General features: G+C 42.3%; 1 protein-coding gene, 1 non-coding gene and 1 pseudogene across 2 annotated transcripts in view; all 3 read right to left on the bottom strand.

Moving 5' to 3' along the window:
- Positions 1-20,633, bottom strand: part of STAG1 (STAG1 cohesin complex component) — a 415,512-nt gene that overhangs the window by 383,840 nt on the left and 11,039 nt on the right. The window lies entirely within an intron of this gene.
- On the bottom strand, positions 1,835-1,939 carry LOC116462219 (U6 spliceosomal RNA). Its single transcript, XR_004246306.1, has one exon. It is a non-coding gene; the product is annotated as a U6 spliceosomal RNA (small nuclear RNA).
- On the bottom strand, positions 13,952-16,088 carry LOC116461872 (dnaJ homolog subfamily C member 8-like; annotated as a pseudogene).

The raw sequence follows: 20,633 nt of genomic DNA, 5'->3' as shown, positions 1-20,633 counted from the left end.
AGTGGCTCTTTTAAAACTGAAGTGAGGGCCAGGAGTGGTGGCTCATGCCTGTAATCCCAGCACTTTGGGAGGCCAAGGTGGGCAGGTCACCTGAGGCCAGGAGTTCGAGACCAGCGTGAACAACATGGAGAAACCCCATCTCTAGTGAAAATACAAAATTAGCTGGGCATGGTACTGCATGCTTGTAATCCCAGCTACTCGGAAGGCTGAAGTAGGAGAATCGCTTGAACTCGGGAGACGGAGGTTGTGGTAAGCTGAGATCGCGCCATTGCACTCCAGCCTGGGCAACAACAGCGAAACTCCATCTCAAAAAAAAAAAAAAAAAAAAAAAATCTGAAGTGAACACTGAGCATTAAATTAAGAAGAACGAAACAAGATAAACCATCAGTGTGGAATGAACAAATACATAAAATCTAAAATAGGTGGCATGGGAAGCAGAACCCAGATCTTGTAAATGATTATATCAAGCTGAAACCAAATTAACTCAATGGTGAGGAGTATTCAAACAAATTAAATTTGGCAGTTTGTCTCCAACACAGTCCCAGGAGAATGTGTCCTGACCCAGATCTGCTATAGTGAAGAAAGATTTATCAAGTTATCTGAGCTCAATAACAGTCACAACTAAAATGAACCAACTTGGGCTGAGCATGGTGGCTCACACCTGTAATACCAGCACTTTGGGAGGCCGAGGCAGGCGGATCACCTGAGGTCAGGAGTTCAAGTCCAGCCTGGCCAACATGGCAAAACTCTGTCTCTACTAAAAATACAAAAATTAGCTGGGCATGATAGTGGGCGCCTGTAATCCCAGCTACTGGGGAGGCTGAGGCAGGAGAATCGCTAGAACTCAGGAGGTGGAGGTTGCAGTGAGCCAAGATTGTGCCATTGTACTCCAGCCTCGGTGACAGAGCAAGACTCCATCTCAAAAAAAAAAAAGAAAAAGAAAAGAAATCTGTGGATGTACAAAATGTCCCCCTAAAAAAACTACCGCTTACATGGCCGGGCGCGGTGGCTCACGCTTGTAATCCCAGCACTTTGGGAGGCCGAGGCGGGCGGATCACGAGGTCAGGAGATCGAGACCATCCTGGCTAACACGGTGAAACCCCGTCTCTACTAAAAATACAAAAAATTAGCCGGGCGTGGTGGCGGGCGCCTGTAGTCCCAGCTACTCGGAGAGGCTGAGGCAGGAGAATGGCGTGAACCCGGGAGGCGGAGCTTGCCGTGAGCGGAGAGTGCGCCCCCCGCCCCCCGCCCGGGTGGGAGAGAGAGAGACTCTGTCTAAAAAAAAAAAAAAAAAACTACCGCTTATATTCACATTTCATAGTTTACAGAGCACTGTTACATTAGCTCATTTGCTAGCCAATATGCTCTGAGATGACACGGACATACCTATTTATTACCAATACAAGTGATGCAGAGAGGTAAAAGTAATTTACAGAAGCACATGATGCTAATAAATTAACTAATCTGGATTAGAATCTAAGTCATTGATCTCCAAATCCAGCAGCTCCTTCCTTAGACATTGGAAGTGTCTAAAAGGTCAACCAAATAAAACCAAGAAAGCCTGAGCTGCCAGGAAAATCAATGATTATTTTTCTGCAGTCTTATAAAGCAGTCAGAGAAAGTCTTCAAAAAAGATAATAAGCTTACAGACAAGAGATCAAGATAAGACACAATAAAGAGAAACGCTCAGAATTTGGATAAAAAAGGGAAATAGAAGATTTACAAATATACTGAAGGCAGTATAACAGAATCAAATAGTTCAATTTGGAACTAAGTAAATCATTTTAATTTTATATGTAAATGAAAATGAAGCCCCTTATCTTAGAATCTTGTTGAATATCTAATATTCTTTTTACATTCTTTTTTTCTTAGTACAGAGGCCATGCTAATCTTCTCTATATGGTTCCCATTTTAGTGTATGTGCTGCCAAAGTGAGCACTCTTTTTACATTATTTATCAAAAGAAATGAAATAAATTGCTTACAGATCAGAAGGGGTGAAGTTAAATAATTTGGTTCCATTATAAAAGTGGTATTAAGAATTACACTATGGGGCCGGGCACGGTGGCTCTTGCCTCTAATCCCAGCACTTTGGGAGGCTGAGGCGGGTAGATCATGAGGTCAGGAGATCAAGACCATCCTGGCTAACACGGTGAAACCCTGTCTCTACTAAAAATACAAAAAATTAGCCAGGAGTGGTGGCGGGCACCTATAGTCCCAGCTACTCGGGAGGCTGAGGCAGGAGAATGGCATGAACCCAGGAGGCAGAGCTTGCAGTGAGCCGAGACTGTGCCACTGCACTTCAGCCTGGGTGACAGAGCAAGACTCCATCTCAAAAAAAAAAAAAAATTACACTATGGGGCTAGGTGTGGTGGCTCATGCCTGTAATCCCAGCACTTTGGGAGGCCGAGGAGAACAGATCATTTGAGCTTCGAAGTTTGAGACCAGCCAAGGCAACGTGGTGAGACCCCATCTCTACTAAAAATACAAAAAAATAGCCAGGCATGGTGGTGCACACCTGTGGTAACAGCTACTTAGGAGGCTGAGGTGGGAGGATCATCTGAGCTCAGGAGGTTGAGGCTGCAGTAAGCCGTGACTGCATTCCAGCCTGGGCAACAGAGCAAGATCCTGTCTCCCAAAAAAAAGGAAAAAAAAGTGATGTACTAAAATTACCTCATAGTAGACTCACTAAAATTACTACAAAGATACATCTTTCCGTTTTTGTCCTAAAATTTATACTTTAGTTTTCTGTATGCCTCCAAGCAACATGCATCACAAATGTTAAGGTGACCTCTATGGGGTCTCATTTCAAACTTTTTCAACATCTCCCAGAAATAAAATAATAATTAAATTCAAGTTTCACAGTGAGCAGATTAGGTCATCTACTGAAAAAGAGAAGAGAAGTGGTAAAGTAAGGGGGCTATAGGAGATTACAAGTTTTTAAGTAACTGTATGAGGAATGAGAAAAAACTAGGAACAAAGGAAAATTACTGGGTAATGCTGAGGGTTCAATTAAGATTGGAGAGCATGAATACTTAGTGGCTCCAGTCTGTAAGTTTGTTATTTTCTCCAGCTGTGCTCAGTAGCTCAGAGCCAGGTACACAGAAGTCAGAAAGATGAAGTGATGTGGTTCGGTTTTAGACAAATGCAATGAAAAGACAAAAATGCAAAGCAGATGAACATATTTTGAGAGGTAAATAAGGTTCTCAGCTAGTTAAGAAAATAAAGGCAGGAGGGGATGATACATTGGGACAAAACAGTAATACTAGAGAGCTCTATAAAGCTGAAAAGAGACTGTGAATGTCTATTCAAAAAAAAAAAAAACATTAAACATATGTAAAAAATCATGAATAGGTCTTCTATAGCAAAGTATCATTTCTTATTTTAGAAAATGAAATGCTCCTGGTGACAATTCAAATTGTCTTTTTAAAGTGAACTAGAAAAGTTCCAAATGGAAATAGTCTAATACTTAAAGTATTATAATTGCAAATCTAGATGTTCCTCATTTCTGTGTAAATCTAATGATATTTTTTCCCCTATTTTAAATCAACTAAGGAAGCTTCTAAATTTCTTAGTGAACCTTTACCAAAAATCTTACCCTAAGCAAATGAGTCACTCTATACATCAATATTACCACTCTTCAATAGGCAAGAACTAGAAAACAAAATTATAGGGGGGTGTGTGTGTGTGTGTGTGTGTGTGTGTGTGTGTGTGTGTGTGTGTGTTTAAAATAAGGTCTTCTGACAAAAGAATTATTTCCTATTTCTAAAATCTGACTAGCTTGACCAATGATCATCAGTTGAGCTATTTACATTGCTGGTTCCATGAATGTTGTGTTTAACTGCTTTCAAAATACTACTCTACAATTTGGCACTGAAAAGTTATTAAGTATGCAGAAAGGCACAAAAAAAATCTGTATTAGCAAGTTAAGTATTAATTATTGCTAGGTAATAACGCCAATTCTATGTTTTCTTGCAAAGCAACAGTAAAGTGATGACTTACAGGAAATGAGAACAGCTACAAGTAGATGAAGCTGTATTATGTTTTGTTACTGAGACACATGCAAAAGGACAGCCTATGATATGCCACGCAATACAAATAAAGGTAGAAGAAACTGCCATATCCCTGAGAATAGAAAAGATTTCAAAGCAATGAGTGGCTGGTGTGACCAAGTATAGACAGCATGAGGTTACTGTTTCCTTCCTATTGTACCCTAAAATAGAGTTGTGTCTTCTATTAATAGCAACTCAAATTCAATGAAATAAAATTTTAAAAATCAGAACACTTCATTCCCAGTCTTCCCTACTTTAGGACTGTATCACAAATCACTCAATTATTAGTTAGAAACCTGGAGATCATCCTTGACTTATCCCTTTCCTCACTTATCTACTCTAACTCCAATACACATACAGAATAAGAACACTTCTCAGTATTATCTCTATTACAACCATCGTCCAAGGCACTGTATCTGTCACCTGTACACTGTAACAACCTAACCCTCCCTTTTGCATTCCCCGCACCCCACCCACCACTCCAATATTCACACAATAGCAAAAGCAAGGGTTCTCAACCTTGCCACTAGTGACATTTTGGGCCAATAGTTGTTTACTGCTCTGTGCATTATAGAAGGTTTAGCAGCATCCCTGATCTCTATCCACTGATGCCAGTAGCATACACCATCATCCCCAGGTCTCTATCCACTGATGCCAGTAGCATACACCATTAATCCCTAGGTTTCTATCCACTGATGCCAGCAGCATAAACCATTATTCCCAATTGTGACAATCAAAAATCTAGACATTGACAAATGTCACCTGGGAAGCAAAATCGCCCTCAGTTGAGAACCACTAAGCTAGAAGAATGTGTTTTGTTTTGAGACAGAGTCTTGTTCTGTCACCCGGGCTGGAGTGTAGCAGCACAATCTCGGGTCACCACAACCTCTGCCTCCCAGGTTCAAGTGACTCTCCTGCCTCAGTCTCCCAAGTAGCAGGGATCACAGGCGTGCACCATCTTGCCTAGCTAATTTTTGTATTTTTAGTAAAGATGGGGTTTTGCCATGTTGACCAGGCTGGTCTCAAAGTCCTGGCCTCAAGCAATCAATCTCTCTTGGCCTCCAAAAGTGCTGGGATTACAGGTATGAGCCACTGCACTCGTCCTAGAAGAATGTTTTTTAAACATTTCTCTTCTTAAAACTCTCTTAACAGCTTCTCATTTCACTTATAATAAAATCTATGAGTCCTAACTATCCCAAATACACCCTATATAATCCAGACTCTGCTTACCTCTCTAACCTCATGAAACGCCATGTACTCTCCCTGCATTATGTTCCCTCCAGTCACTATGGCCTTCTCTGAATTCCTAGAGCCATTTCTGCTAAAGAGATTTATCCTTGCTCTTCCCTGTATCTGGACTATTCTTGCCCAGGTTCTGTACACATCCTCAGCTTAAATTTCACACCCTCAGAGATGCCTTTCCTGGCCTTTTTTAATGTTAAGTACCTCATTATTACCCATCGTAACACCTCATTTATTCCCTTCATAGACAGTACTTATCATAATATGATTATTTTGTTTACATGATACTGTCTCTCACATAAGAATAAATACCCTGTCTGCCTTCTTTTCCAGTACATAAATGAAATGAAAAATGTGTAACTTGGACAGCCTTAAGTAATAGGTGAGCTTGGCAGCAGTGATAATCCCAGCACCACCCTAATCTCATTCCCCATCCATGTTTATGATCATTTCCCCTTGAAGTGAAGGGGAGGGGAGGAGAGAGAAGAAAAAGAACCTAACAAAGCCCTCATCTGTAAAAACATCTTTGCCATGTTCTCTGAAGGGTTATAAGTGAAGTAATGGCATGTAATGAATCTAAAGCACTTGAAAGGCTTAATAAAAAGCTTGTATTCAATAAATGATGGATATGTATTTAAAGCACCAAAAATAATGCCTATAACAGACACTTGAGAAATGACAGTTCTCTCACCCCTTTAATCTATCACCAGGTTGGCCTGAATATAGTTAACGATGGAACTCTGAGAGATACTTTCCCCCTTTTGGGTCTCTAGGAACACAACATGCTAGGTGTAACAGGTTAGGTATTCAAATATGTTCTCTAGGGAAAGCGAAATATCCATTAACCAAAGCCAACTCATCACAAAATGACCTCAGAATTACACTTTAATTTGTTTCAGTAAGGAAAATAATCATTATTATTAAATTTTAGAACCTAACTTTAACCGTTGGGAGGAAAAACATCTAGATTATTAACAATGTCGGTGTTCGTTATTTAAAAATAACCACCATGGCTGGGCACGGTGGCTCACGCCTGTAATCCTAGCACTTTGGGAGGCTGACGGATAGATCACCTGAGTTCAAGAGTTTGAGACCAGCCTGGCCAACATGGTGAAACACCATCTCTACTAAAAATACAAAAAATTAGCCAGGTGTGGTGGTGGGCGGCTGTAATCCCAGCTACTCGGGAGGCTGGGACAGGGGAGCTGCTTGAACCCGGGAGGCGGAGGTTGCAGCGAGCCGAGATTGCGCCATTGCACTCCAGCCTGGGCAACAAGAGCGAAAGCCCATTTCAAAAAAAAAAAATCAAAAACAAAAAAACACCACACTGAATACAAGTTTACTTACACTAAACAGTAAATTGAGTCCATGATTAGAATCAAGTAACAAAGGGGAAATAAACCATAAAGTACCACAATACTTTTAGTTAATAATTAGAACAAAATTATTTATCTTAAATTCCTTTTAATGTCTTGTTTCTGAAAGCAGCATGTAAATGCATTTGTGGGTATGGGGAAAATGATAAAGAAGTATAAAGGGGGCATAAAGGAAGCCAGATTGCCAGAGTCTGAATCCCAGATCTTCTAATTACTAGCTATATAACCTTTGGAAAGTCAATTAACTTCTCTGTGCCTCAGTTTTTTCATCTGTAAAGAGACTTAGCCCTACCCACCACATGGGGTTATTCTAAGGATTACATGAGTCAATATATACAATACGTTAAGAACAGTAGCTGGCATCTAAGACATACTGTTAACTATTATTATATAATGTTATTATGTTCCTGTTAACTATTACTGTATTACTTTCTCTTTCTGCATCATTGTGGTTAACAACTACCATACTGGATAGCACAAATAAAAAAATTTCTACCACTGCAGAAAGTTACATTAAACAGCACTATATCAAACTACAGCATAGTTAAAATGCCTGATGAGATAATGCATATAATCCTCTTCCCTAATTTATTAGGAAGTGCTTAGTAAAAAGCACTCCTAAACCCTAAGTGTTTTTTAATCTACTTTGACATGTAACAACAAAGAACTTAGGTTTCATTTCTATTTAACAAAACAAAACAAATAAAGGAGGGATGGGGAAGAGAGACTGTCTCTTCTGTAAAGATTCTTTTTTTTTTTTTTTTTTGAGACAGGATTTCACTCCTATCGCCCAGGCGAGAGTGAAAGGCACGATCTTGGCTCACTGCAGCCTCCGCCTCCCTGGCTCAAGGGATTCTCCTGACTCAGCTTCCAGAGTGGCTGGGACCACAGATGCATGCCATCATGCCTAGCTAATTTGCGTGTGTGTGGTTTTTTTTGTTTATGTTTTTGTTTTTTTGAGACAGGGTTTCACCATGTTGCCCAGGCTGGTCTTGAACTCCTGAGGTCAAGTGATCTGCCAGCCTCAGCCTCCCAAAGTGTTGGGATTACAAGAGTGAGCCACCACGCTCAGCCCAAAGGGATTTATGAATTTAAACTTTCCTGTCTACCCTACATCAAGCTATCCACTAAACTCTTCCTCTTTGTGAATGGTACCATGCTTATAAGAGAATTACTTATATTCAAATACAATTATCAATGTATTAAAAAAGCAACTTAAAATATTGTAATATGATTCTTTAACACAGTAAATAAGATCTAGAGGTTAGTCTAACAATTACCTTAATTTTGAAGTACTGAAATTGTACTCCGAAATATCTACAACATCTGTAGTTTCCTTTTTTTTTTTTTTTTTTTGAGACACAGCGTGCTGTCACCCAAGCTGGAGTACAATGGCATGATCTCGGCTCACTGAAACCTCCACTTCCCAGTTTCAAATGATTCTCCTGTCTCAGCCTCTTGAGTAGCTGGGATAACAGGCATGTGCCTCCATGCCCAGCTAATTTTGTATTAACATTTTTAGTAGAGACGGGATTTTGCTATGTTGGCCAGGCTAGTCTTGAACTCCTGGCCTCAAGTGATCCACCCACCTCGCCCTCCCAAAGTGCTGAGATTACAGGCATGAGCCACCAGGCCAGGCATTTTTTTTTTTTTTTTTTGAGACAGAGTCTCGCTCTGTTGCCCGGGCTGGAGTGCAGTAGCATGATCTCAGCTCACTGCAACCTCCGCCTCCCAGGTTCAAGCAATTCTCCTGCCTTGGCCTCCTGAGTAGCTGGGACTACAGACACGTGCCACTACACCCGGCTAATTCTGGTTAAGAGACAGAGTCGCCCTCTGTCACCCAGGCCCTCTGTCACTGCAACCTCAAGTTCCTGGGCTCAGGCAATCCTCCCACCACAGCCTCTCAAGTAGCTGAGACTACAGGCCCACACCACCACACCCAACTAACCATCTGTAATTTAATATGAAAATATTTCTAATTTCTGTTGGTGACAAAATAAGCATTGCTAACACAACTGTGATTTGTTGTCAACATCTGAAATTGAAGGAACTGCTAAATTTCAGTTATAGGTTAGTAAAAATAAAGATGTCATTATTTTGCCATCCAAATTCACAAACCCAAGGTTTTTTGTTTCAATTGCTTAAGATACTAGACTTTAGAGTCACAAAAACCTGGACTCAACCACTTTCCAGCTATGTAACATTGGGAAAAGGTACTTAACCTTTCTACCTTGCCTGTGAAATAGAAATAATACCTACATAAAACTGCTGTGTTGTTTAATTATTATGCATGTAAGCTACTTGACACCATGTTTGATACATTTTCAATAAATATGTACACTATTATAATCAGAACCAAGTCCTGTCTATATATAGTTCACAATTCTCACCGTGCATCAGACTCAGATTTGGGTTCAGCTGGTCTGGGACAAATCCCAGACACTGCTATAGTTTTAAAGCTCTCAGGTAATTCTAAGGTGCAGCCACTGGCCTAAGGACAAAGTTCAAACACTTTCCTTTGGCACTTCACTCTGCTCATGGCTTACAGCTCTGTATTTTAATCACTCTTCCCTAGTCACCGCATGCTCCAAACACAATCAAGTAACACTTCCTGAAGAGGTGGGCTATAGCAGTGATTCTTAAACTTCAGCCTACATAAGAATCACCTGAAGGACCTGTAAAAACACAGATTGCTCATCCCCAGAATTTCTGAGTTGGCAGGCCTATGGTGAAGGCCAAGAATCTGCATGTCTAACAAGTTTCTAAGTAATGCTGACACCACTGGTGCTAGGACCACACTTTAAGAACCACTGGGCTATATATCACAGCTCCGTCCCTTCGCATATATACACTGTTCCTTCACCTGGAATGTCATTCTGATCTCCACCATCTACCCTCGTCTGGCTTTCACTTCTCTTTCAAAACTCACGTAAGAATTCATCTCCTGGCCGGGCGCGGTGGCTCACATCTGTAATCCCAGCACTTTGGGAGGCCGAGGCGGGTGGATCATGAGGTCAGGAGATTGAGACCATCCTGGCTAATATGGTGAAACCTCGTCTCTACTAAAAATACAAAAAATTAGCCGGGCTTGGTGGCGGGCGCCTGTAGTCCCAGCTACTCGGGAGGCTGAGGCTGGAGAATGGCGTGAACCGGGGAGGCGGAGCTTGCAGTGAGTGGAGATGGCGCCACTGCACTCCAGCCTGGGCGGCAGAGCCAGACTCCGTCTTAAAAAAAAAAAAAGAATTCATCTCCTTCAGGAAGCATTTGCTCACTTCAACAAACCACCTCAAGGCATTCATTACCCACTACAAAACTTGACTACAAAAAAAAAAAGCAATACAGAATGTTTATGGTACAGTAATGCAAAGGGTGGATATTTGCTGGAATACACAGCTTCTTTTGTAAGAATTAGAAAAAGCACTCTCCTCTGGGCAGGTAAACTAGAAAAAGGTGGAAAAAGCAAATAGAATTTGTCAAGCAGAATAAAATCTGGATTTCAGCCTTCCCCTACCACTTTGGCCAAGTATCTTTAGGCAGGGTACCAATTCTACAACCATTCATGGCAGCCCCGGAACTGTGTGCCACTAAAATACAAAGGCAGAGAGAACACTTAGATCAACCCTGGATGGGAGAAAGAGAGGAGCAATAAGCCTATCAAGTAAAGATTTCTGAAGAAGGTACTACCTAAGTTCTGAGTCTTCATACGCCCCCCTTGTTTACTTCGGGAAAACAAGAACTGTGCTTCAATGTCTTTATAACCACACTATATGGCTCACTGTAAATGTTCAACGAATGCTTGATGAATGACTCAATGAGCAAAATTACATGAAAACACTTGCTAACCTCTTTTTCATCAAGTATGTAGCAAACACATGCCCACACCTGGCACCAGAAACTATAAGTGCTATCTAAATATCAACATTTTATTTGGCCTGTACGCTTATCAGCTAGTGGAAAGCATAAATTATTCCAATAAACAGACAGGAGGTGTGGAGGCAAAATATCACACCTAGGTCTTCAAAACTAATGACTTTCAAATCAAAAACTGCATTACCTGATAAAGACTTAACTTCATGATTATTTCAACAGGGACTAAAAAAATTACAGGAAATCTTGGAAACCAGCTATCTGGCCAAAGACATTAATTTTAGAGATGAAGAAACTGAGGCCCAGAGAAGTAATCAATCAAAGACACACAGTTAGTTAGTTGGTAGAGTTATAATTAAAATTCAGATCTCTGGCCCTACACTAGTTTTTGTTCTTCTACACCATGCTGCCTTTGTATCTATAAAATCAAATCTTTTATCCACAACTAAAAAAACAACAACAAAAAAACACCTCTTAGTCACAATTTTGTTGTCTGCATCCCAATGGGAGGAAAAAGTAGTAAGCCATCATCTTATTTTGTCTAGAGGTAACTTTCCAACTTTGTTCTTGGTTTCATGCCTAACCTTCTGTGTGCAGAATAATAAAGAAAAAGCTAAGATTCATAAATAATCCTGATAAAGCCATCAAAAATTATCAACTACCAAAGAAGCATTACAATGTCTTTCCAGGATGCAGCACTTTTCTAAAGAAAGAAAAGGAGCCTAATTTTTGAAATATGTTTACTAATAAGCACAACATGCTGGTGATAACCTTCATCTCTCAATTAACCAAAGTACCTTATCATCTGAACATTCTCATTAATAAATTTTTTGTTTTTGAGACAGTCTTGCTCTGTCACCCAGGCTAGAGTGCAGCAGCGCAATCTCGGCTCACTGCAACCTCTACCTCCCAGTTTCAAGCGATTCGCCTGCCTCAGCCTCTCAAGTAGCTGGGATTACAGGTGCCCGCCACCGCACCAGGCTAATTTTTGTATTTTTAGTAGAGACGGGGTTTCACCATCTTGGCCACGCTGGTCTCAAACTCCTGACCTCGTGAGCCACCCACCTCGGCCTCCCAAACTGCTGGGATTACAGGCTTGAGCCACCGCGCTTGGCCTCATTAATAAAGTTTTAATCTATTGCTAGCCCTACCTGCTGATGAGAACCAATTAACTAAAATTCTTTGCTTACAGAAAGTAACCTCACCATTTACTTAGATTACGACTTTGTCTTTAAGATTAATGATCTTTGGATCTATGCACAACACAATATAGTCTAGTGGTTAAAATCGAACTTTTTTTTTTTTTTTTTTTTTTTGAGACAGTCTCACTCTGTCACCCAGGCTGGAGTGCAGTGGCATGATCTTAGCTCACTGCAACCTCTGCCTTCTGGGCTGAAGCAATCCTTCCACCTCAGCCTCCAGAGTAGCTGGGACTACAGATACGAGCCACCATGCCCGGCTAATTTTTGTATTTTTTTGTAGAGACAGGGTTTCGCTATGTTGCCCAGACTGGTCACAAACTTCTGAGCTCAAATGATCCACCCACCTCAGCGTCCCAAAGTGCTGGGATTACAGGCATGAGCTACCGCGCCTGGCCAAAGGCTAACTTTTTAACGCACACTGACAGGGAGAAGGACATCTCCTTTTACTTTTGTATTTGCACTGTTGTGCAGCCCACAACAGTGGAATACTTTTATTATTATTATTCCCATTTTACAGATGAGAAAACTGAGACTTAGAAAGGTTAAAGAAGCTGCCCAAGTTTACATAGACAGAAACATGCAATTAGAATTTGATACAGTGTGATTCCGGCACCAGGAACTCTCCCAGACAATGGACAATAGCTTTCTTAGCCATCTGTCATGCAACAGTGCTCCATCTGTGAACACATGAGATTTTTAACTGTAACTAGCAGCACATGGCATAAACTAAGGCATTGTTTTCCCAAAAGTTAATTTAGGCTATAAGAACAAAATAGAACACAGTCTAAAATGTTCTTCAACTTTTATACCTTGGCACTATAAGAATTTCTGCACACATGCAGGCCGGGCACGGTGGCTCACGCCTGTAATCCCAGCGCTTCAGGCCAAGGCGGGCGGATCACGAGGTCAGGAGATCAAGACCATCCTGGCTAACACGGTGAAACCGTCTTTACTAAAAATACAAAAAATTAGCAGGGTGTGGTGGTGGGCGCCTGTAGTCCCAGCTACTCAGGAGGCTGAGGCAGGAGAACAGCATGAACCCGGGAGGTGGAGCTTGCAGTAAGCCAAGATTGTGCCACTGCACTCCAGCCTGGGCGACAGTGCGAGAGACTCCGTCTCAAAAAAAAAAAAAAAAAGAATTTCTGCACACTTGCTAGTTTGTACTGTCTCTGCTTAAGAATAGGGGCTGACTATCTCTCAGTGCCCTAAATAAGACAGGAAAAATTGTAACCCGATACAATCATGGTCAACTAAGCTTCATGATAAAAGACAGAGGCAGGTACCTCAAAGGAGAGAATCATGGCAAACTCATGCTTGACTATGTATAAAACATTTCTTTTCTGCCTAAGATTGAGGAGGCAGACAGTAGTGTCTCAAACTACCACCTGGACCTTTAAACCAATTTAACAATTATGAAGAGAAATCTTGCCAGAGAGCCAAAAAACAGTACAGGTAATATTTAACTATTCATGTTATCTTGATTAGAAAATAAAGGGACTCCCCTGAAAAACTCTCTGACCTATGTTTGTCATTTCCTGACACATAAAAAGGATTTATTGTTATGCGGGGCAGGAGGGGGCACACTGATAGGGAGAAGGGCATCTCCTTTTACTTTTGTATTTTTTATGCTTCCCACCTCCTCCCACCCCCATTTCATTAACCCTGTTGGTTTGTTTTGTTGCTTTAGGGGTTTTGTTTTTAATCTCTCTCAACAGAATAGAAGGCTTTTAAGAGAAGAACCTACATATTTATCAATTTTGTATACCACTGCCACACATGTAATAAGTACTCACAAAATATTTGCTGCATCTTAACTGAAGGATATCCTGCCATTCGTGACAACGTGGAAAAACCTGGACATTATGTTAAGTGAAATAAGCCAGGCAAATACCTCGTGATCTCACTTACATGTGGAATCTAAACACGGTGAACTCGTCCTCTCCACCAGGCCTGCACGGTTTCTGGTCAGAACTCTTGACACTAACCTAGGAACCAAACTCCCCTCAATTATTATGGCACTCTCCAATTCCAATTTCCATGGTGGGGCAGCTAACTTCCCTTCTTCCTTCCTACCCTATCCCTATCTTCCTTCCTACCCTGTCTCTCCCTCCCCAAATCCTTTTTTTTTTTTTTTTGAGACGGACTTCCGCTCTTGTTGCCCAGGCTGGAGCGCAGTGGTGCGACCTCGACTCACTACAACCTTACAACCTTGACCTCCCGGGTTCAAGCCATCCTCCCACCTCAGCCTCCTGAGTAGCTAGGACTACAGGTGGCCAACATCATGCCCAGCTAATTTTTGCATTTTCTGTAGAGACAGGGTCTTGCTATGATGTCCAGTCTGGTCTCAAACTCATGAGCCTAAGCAATCCTCCTGTCTTGGCCTCCCGAAGTGGTGGGATTACAGGCATGAGCCACTGTGCCCAGCCTTGCCTCTGCACTTTTTTTTTTTCTTTCCTTTTTTGACACAGGGTCTCACTTTGTTGCCCAGGCTAGAGTGCACTGGCATGATCTCAGCTCACTGGAACCTCCGCCTCCTGGGTTCAAGTGATTCTCATGCCTCAGCCACCAAAAGTAGCTGGGATTACAGGCATATGCCACCACACCCAGCTAATTTTTGCGTTTTTTTATTTTTTAGTTTGAGACAGAGTTTCATTTTTTGTCTTCCAGGCTGGAGTGCAATGGCGCAATTTCTGCTACCTGCAACCTCCACCTCCCGGGTTCAAGAGATTCCCCTGCCTCAGCCTCCTGAGTAGCTGGAATTATAGGTGCCTGCCACCACACCCAGCTGATTTTTTTGGGGGGTGGCAGGAGGTATAAAAATTTATTATACATAAAGAATATTACCACTAACAAATGTAGACAAGCTAGGACATGGTACTGGGTGGAGGATGGCTAGCTCTTTGGAAAGTGAAAGGTTTGGGTGGCGTACTGTCTCTGCTTAAGAATAGGGGCTGACTATCTCTCAGTGCTGCTGATTGGTCAGTAGACAGGGGGCACATGCCAAACACCACAGGGCATCAGATGCCGCTCTGTGTGCCCACAAGTGTTCCCTGTTTCATCTGGGCCTTCGAAAGGAGCACACCCAGAAGCGAGCAACTGAAGCGAAGGGGCTTCCTAAAATGCCCCTTCCAGGCTTGTCTACGAAGTCACAGCAACACCATTTTAAGCAATATGTTTAATTGGATGAGTTCCACAAACTATCCACGAAGTTTCTAACCATCACGATTCAGTGAAGTACAAAACACTGAGTTACAGGCTGTGGGAAGAGAAGGCAGCACCAATGGTGGCACCTTCTAATCCTGGTTGTTCTAGGGGCAGGGAGAGGGGAAGGTCTTTTTTTAAACCAAGCCCCTCATTTCAATGTACAAAAGAATTACTCTGATTGATATTAAATTGTATTGAAAAAAATGGACTAAAAAGCAAATACTACTGTATGTTGGGGTGGAAGTGGGAGGAAAAAATGAGTCCTTCGAAGCAGGAAGGGAGATAGCAGGGGGAGGGTTCTGTGCCTGTGACCCCGGGTGGTCATTCATGCTGCTCCATTTTTACTTTCGGTGGTCTCAGGAAGGTCCGATATTTCTTCTCTTTCTTCCACTTTGTATTGGCTTGGAAGTTTCGCCAGCTGTCCACACGACCATCTTGACTTTCCTCAAAGTTTTTCTGCCACTCTCTTTCCCGTTTGGCTTTTTCTTGAACTTCAATCTCTTCTTCCCTTTGTCGTTTCCTTTCGTGTATCTCTTTGGCTTCTCTCTCTTTCCTTTTAATTTCCAGCTCAGCAAAGAGTTTCACTGTCTGTTTATATACAGCTTGTTTGAACAGCTCAGGATCATCCTCCTCTACAATTGTAGGTTTTCCTTCCTTCTTTGTTTTTTTCGCTCTTTCACAGTGTGTTCCACGTATTCTTTTCCTGCCTGAATTACATCCAGGGTCCTCTTCTTTTGCTTCTGATCTAGTAGCAACTTGCAAGCTGTGTCCACAGCCTCAAAAGCCTTTTGTGCTCTGTCAGCATCATCTTGATTTTTGTCAGGATGCACCAAGATGGATAACTGCCAAAACCTCTTTTTTATTTCTTCATCTGTAACTTCAGGATCTGAAGAACCTCAAATGGGTTGAAACTGAAGTAAGAGGAACCAAGACGGGTCAGTCTTTCAATCTGATTTTTTGATGTTAGAACCAAGTCTCTCTTCCCTATTTGTTTCACCTCACCGTAGAAGGTCATAAATGCTGCCTCGATGCTGCCTCCGCCACCTGAAGTCCCGCTCTCTCCTGAAGCCGCCATTTCCCCAGCCCAGCCACCAAGTGATCCCCACAGCTAATTTTTTGTATTCTTAAGTAGAGACGGGGTTTCACTATGTTGGCCAGGCTGGTCTTAAACTCCTGACCTCGTGATCCACCCGCCAAGGCCTCCCAAAGTGCTGGGATTACAGGCGTGAGCCATCACGCCAGGCCAATTTTTGCATTTTTAGTAGAGACGGGTTTCGCCATACTGGCCAGACTGGTCTCAAACTCCTGAACTCATGTGATCCTCCCGCCTCGACCTCCCAAAGTGTTGGGATTACAGGCATGAGCCATCATGCCAGGCCTTGCCTCTGCATTTTATGTTCACTTTTTCAACTTCTACCTAGTCTGCCTTTTTCACCATACTACCTCTTGCTTCCTGGCTTTCAGTTAATGATACTGCTTACTATATTCAACAAATATTTGTTAGCCCTGTGTCAGAATCTATTCTAGATAGCAGTATAAAGGAGGCAGATAAGGTCTCTCATCACAGAGCTAACATTCTAGAGGGAAGAAACAGACAATAAATGAGCACTTTAAAAAATAGAATAAGGCCTGGCATGATGGCTCATGCCTGTAATCCCAACACTTTGGAAGGTCAAGGCGGGAGGATCACATGAGTTCAGGAGGTTGAGACCAGTCGGACCAATATGGCGAAACCCGTCTCTACTAAAAATGCAAAAATTGGCCCAGCGTGATGGCTCACGCCTGTAATCCTAGCACTTTGGGAGGCCGAGGCAGGCAGATCTCAAGGTCAGGGGTTCAAGACCAGCCTGACTAACATGGTGAAACCCCGTCTCTACTAAAAATACAAAAATTAGCTGGGCGTGGCCGGGCACGGTGGCTCACGCTTGTAATCCCAGCACTTTGGTAGGCCGAGGCGGGCGGATCACAAGGTCAGGAGATCGAGACCACAGTGAAACCCCGTCTCTACTAAAAATACAAAAAATTAGCCGGGCGTGGTGGCGGGCGCCTGTAGTCCCAGCTACTCAGAGAGGCTGAGGCAGGGGAATGGCGTGAACCCAGGAGGCGGAGCCTGCAGTGAGCCGAGATTGCGCCACTGCACTCCAGCCTGGGCGACAGAGCGAGACTCCGTCTCAAAAAAAAAAAAAAAAAAAAAAAAAAAAAAAAAAAAAAAAAAAAAAAATTAGCCAGGCATGGTGGTGTGCACCGGTAATCCCAGCTACTCAGGTGGCTGAGGCAAGAGAATCACTGGAACCCAGGAGGTGAAGGTTGCAGTGAGCCGAGATAGTGCCACTGCACTCCAGCCTAGGTGACACACTGAGACTTTGTCTCAAAAAATAAATTAATAAAATAAAATAAAATACTAAAAAACGCTCAATTCATAGAAGCACAGAGAAGAATGAATGGTGGTTACCAGGGATGAGAGCAGGCGATGGGGATTAAGAAGACATTGATCAAACATATACAAATTTTCACCAGGCCCAGTGGATCAGTCCTGTAATCCTAGCACTCTGGGAGGCCAAGGCGGGCAGATCACCTGAGGTCGGGAGTTCGAGACCAGCCTGGTCAACATGGTGAAACTCCATCTCTACTAAAAATACAAAAATTAACAGGGCATGGTGGCATGCATCTGTAATGCCAGCTACTTAGGAGGCTGATGCAGTAGAAACGCTTGAACCCCAGAGGCACAGGCTATGGTGAGCCAAAATCGCACCGCTGCCTTCCAGCCTGGGCGACAGAGCAAGACTCCATATCAAAAATAATAACTAGCTGGACACGGTGGCACACGCCTGAGGTCCCAGCTACTTAGGAGGCTGAGGCATGAGAATCACTTGAACCCAGGAGGCAGAGGTTGCAGTGAGCCGAGATTGATCGCACCACTGCCATCCAGCCTAGGCAACAGAGCAAGACTCTGCTTTCCTCCTCTGCCCCAAAAAAAGGATACAAATTTTCATTAGACAGGAGGAACAAGTTCAAGAGATCTATTGTACAACATGGTGGCTATAGTTAATAGCAATGTATACTGGATACTTGAAAATGCTAAGAGAATAGATTTTAAGTGTTTTCACCACACCAAATAAATATGTGAAAAAAAGTATATATTAATTAGCATGATTTAGCCATTCCATAATGTACACATATACCAAAATGTTATTCACCATAAACGTAATTATTTGTCCATTTAAAAATAAGATTTTTCTAAAAATAAAAAAAGACTCTAAAGTGTATTCCCATCTTAAAAATGAGAAAATTGAGGACTCCAGAAAGTAAATGTCCTACCCAAGGTAATTATTACATAATAGAATAGGGAAGAAAATCAAATCTCCCTAAAATAAACTTCAAAATGCAAAGTATTTCAACATGCAGAAATGAGGCTGAGAGAAAAATGGCCTTTTAAGAGATTTAGAGACTGGGTTCTGAAACAGCCTAAGTTCAAATTCTGGCTCTATCATTTACTAGCTGTTTGGCCTTGGGACAATTAATTTAAAACATTACACACTGGGGGAGGCTCGGTGGCTCACAACTATAATCCCAGCATTTTGGGAAGCCAAGGCAGGGGGAGTGCTTGAGCCCAGGAGTTCAAGACCAACCTTGGCAACATGGTGAGACCCTGTCTCTACCAAAAAAAAAAGTATTTTAATTAGCTGGGCCTGATGGCACACACCTGTGGTCCCAGGTACTCCCAGCTAGTTGGGAGGCTGAGGTGAGAGGTTGAGGCTGCAGTGAGCTGTGATTAGGTCACAGCACTCCAGCCTGGGGCAACAGACTCTGTCAAAAAAAAAAAAAAAAAAAAAAAAGAAAGGCCAGGCGTGGTGGCTGACACCTGTAATCCCAGTACTTTTGGGAGGTCAAGGTGGAGGATGGCCTGAGGTCAGGAGTTCAAGACCAGCCTGGTCAACATAGTGAAACCCCGTCTCTACTAAAAATACAAAAAAAAATTAGCCAGATGTGGTGGCAGGCACCTGTAGTCCCAGCTACTCGAGAGGCTGAGGCAGGAGAATCGCTCGAACTTGGTAGGCAGAGGTTGCAGTGAGCCAAGATTGCGCCACTGCACTCCATCCTGGGCAACAAGAGCAAGACTTCATCTCAAAAAAAATAGTATTATATACATACACACACACACACACACACACATACACACACACACACACACACATTACACAGGATACTGTGCCTTATGAACACTGCCACTTAATAAACGTTATGACGCCAACAATAAATGCAACAGGGGATAGACACAGAGGATAAAGACTGGCTGAAGTTATCAGTAAAGATTTCACACAGATTCCACATCTTACTCTGTGTTTGCTTTTTCTTTTCTTTATGAACTGTATCAGTTATACAGTACATTATGTAAAATTCTAAATAACAGTTTAAAGAATTTTAAAGCACAGTGGCAGGCACCTGTAATCTCAGCTACTCAGGAGGCTGAGGCACAAGAATCGCTTGAGGTGGAGGTTTCAGTGAGCCAAGATCACACCACTGCACTCCAGCCTGGGCGACAAAGCAAGATTCCATCTCAAAAAAAGAGAGAGAATTTTAACGCAAACACTCCATGTAATTATTACTAAGGTCAAGAAATAGACTACTACAAAAGCTTCTCCATAATATGTCCCTCCCTAATTACAAACTTGGGAAATTTAATCCAAGCCTCAGTTCCTCACCAGTAAAAGGGGGATAATACCAACATAACAATAACTATCCCACAGAGTTATTGTAAAATGTTTATTGGCATATAGTAAAGGCTCAATGTTCTTTTTTGCTTTTGTTCTTTTTTTGAGACAGAGTCTCACTTTGTCACCCAGGCTGGAGTGTAGTGGCGCAATCTCAGCTCACTGCAACCTCGACCTCCTGGGCTCAACCTATCCTCTGCCTCAGCCCCCCAAGTAGCTGGGACTACAGGTGCGCACTACGACACCTAGCTAATATTTTGTATTTTTTGTAGACACAGGGTTTCACTATGTTACCCAGGCTTGTCTGAAACTCCTGAACTCCAGTGATCGCCCGCCCCAGCCTCCAAAAGGGCTAGGATTACAAGTGGAAGCCACTATGCCTAGCCAAGTGTTTTCTTACACACACACATATTCACCAGAACAAAGACGTGGGGAAAGACAGGATACAAGTATGTAATCTAATTTGGTGATAACATATAACCACAGAGAAGTACAATGAAGAGATAAAGCTGGAAAGCTAGGTTGTAGCCATGTAAGAAACAAAAGAAAAACTTAAGAAGCAAATAACAAAAGGGAAACTGAGAAAATTCACTGGACAGTTTTGGAAGACAACTCTCCATGGAGTCTCTTGATTTTCTGCCTGTCTTGAGAAGAGAAGCACTGAAAGCCTTTGTTCCAATCTTTTCAGGACAGTTATACAGTGAAGAGTCCTGGAAGAAAGACATGTCCCCGAGCAAAAAGCGTATTTATGACCCATTATAAAAGATCTGAATTTCTCTAAGCTTGAGATTCCACTACTTGTGCAGGTATCACCTGGACCTCTTCCCAAAGACCTATGCAAACTGGAGCTCAGAAATATGATGCAAATGCTGACTGTCTGGCTACTGATAAAGTGCATCGTTCTTCATCTATGACCAAGTCATTTCAATGACTTCTACCATAAGCCATTAAACTATGCCAAGTTAACTTGTCAGCCTATA

This window comes from Hylobates moloch, unplaced genomic scaffold, assembly GCF_009828535.3.
Source record: "Hylobates moloch isolate HMO894 unplaced genomic scaffold, HMol_V3 SCAFFOLD_22, whole genome shotgun sequence".
Lineage (NCBI taxonomy): Eukaryota > Metazoa > Chordata > Mammalia > Primates > Hylobatidae > Hylobates > Hylobates moloch.
Note: the sequence above shows the minus strand (reverse complement) of the source record. Positions and strands in the feature narration are given on the sequence as shown.